This window comes from Macaca nemestrina, chromosome 11 (assembly GCF_043159975.1).
Source record: "Macaca nemestrina isolate mMacNem1 chromosome 11, mMacNem.hap1, whole genome shotgun sequence".
NCBI classification, from domain to species: Eukaryota; Metazoa; Chordata; class Mammalia; order Primates; family Cercopithecidae; genus Macaca; species Macaca nemestrina.
The window spans coordinates 74,574,059-74,575,328 of NC_092135.1; the positions used below are offsets into that span (position 1 = coordinate 74,574,059).

A 1,270-nucleotide genomic window follows, 5' to 3' on the forward strand; every position below is an offset into this window, starting at 1 on the left:
AGCTTTCTGACTGGAAGAAATGTGAAGAGGCAGACACATGTGAGCTTTAAAGGGTAGGGAGCCGTCAGGAGGATGATGGTTGCCTCCAGGGAGAAGAGGCTCCTAGGGGTGAACGGCTTGTTGTCCAGTTATATTGTCAACCAGGGTTTGTGACAGCCTGGCTCACTCATGTAGAATGTTTATACATGATATAATTCACAGGACTCTAAGTTCCCAAATATCCTCTGCCATCAACAGTTGATTCTAATCTCTTGTTCTAGGAGCTGCATGACCTCCTCCCACCACTCCTGATGTCACTTGTGTGAGGAAATGACTTGATATGCTCTCTCCTTAGCAGGGGGTTGGGAGGGGTGGACACTGAGGACCAGGACAGCAAAAGATTACCCTCTAGTCATATCTCAAATCTGTATCTGTCTGTGACACAGCCAATCCACTCGACCTAGTTATTTTCACAATTTCACGTTAGCTCCAGTTATAGAAGCTTGAAAACATTAAAGATATTCTTTACACTCTAAATAGAAAACAGATATATAAAATGCATATTTATATGCAATATATACACATTTAATGTGGGTATCTCTATCTATCTATCAATCAATCAATCAATCACAGACAAAGGTAGAAGCGGAGATGCAAATTCAAGAAGCCCAGAGACATTATTCTATGTCCTTTTTACTACTTTCCACAAGTAATGATCTACATCTCCATAAGTCTTCCTTGTTTTGGGAGTCTGAACTGTGCTTTTAGAGACCCTCACTCTGAGGAGACTAACTTTAAGTTTTTATTTATATTCATTAACAAGAACATAAAAGCACCCTACCGAGGACGTCTGAAAACTAAAGTTGAACGCAGTGCTCCACACCCAGCCCCTGCCTGCTTGGTTGCAATAGTCACTTGTGGTCTAGTTTACATAATAGCTAGAGAGGTTAGCATCCCCTTTGACAAGGGTGGAAGAGACCCTTAGGCCTGACAAATAAAATAAAAAAATAGCTGTAAAACCAGTAAAGATTGTACTAAATGCTGTCTCGTGAAAAAATAAAAATAAAAAAAGGATATAAAGAAAAGCCGGAGCATTCTAGCCAGTTGTCTAATTCTGGAAAATCATATAACTTCTCTGGGTCTTGTTTTCTGTGTCTATAAAAGGAGCTTGGAATTTTCTATGATTCTAAGCAGCTGGGCATTAAGCTTATCGATGACCACACCTGTGGCACAAACGTGTTTTTGGAATAGTAGTAGGTGCTGAATTTGTCAGAAATTGTTTGAATGAGGA

The 1,270-nt window shown here is 40.0% G+C and overlaps 1 non-coding gene across 1 annotated transcript; it reads left to right on the forward strand.

Moving 5' to 3' along the window:
* Positions 1–904: 904 nt before the first annotated feature.
* LOC139357305 (U6atac minor spliceosomal RNA) lies at positions 905–1,026 on the forward strand. Its single transcript, XR_011610270.1, has one exon. It is a non-coding gene; the product is annotated as a U6atac minor spliceosomal RNA (small nuclear RNA).
* Positions 1,027–1,270: the final 244 nt, after the last annotated feature.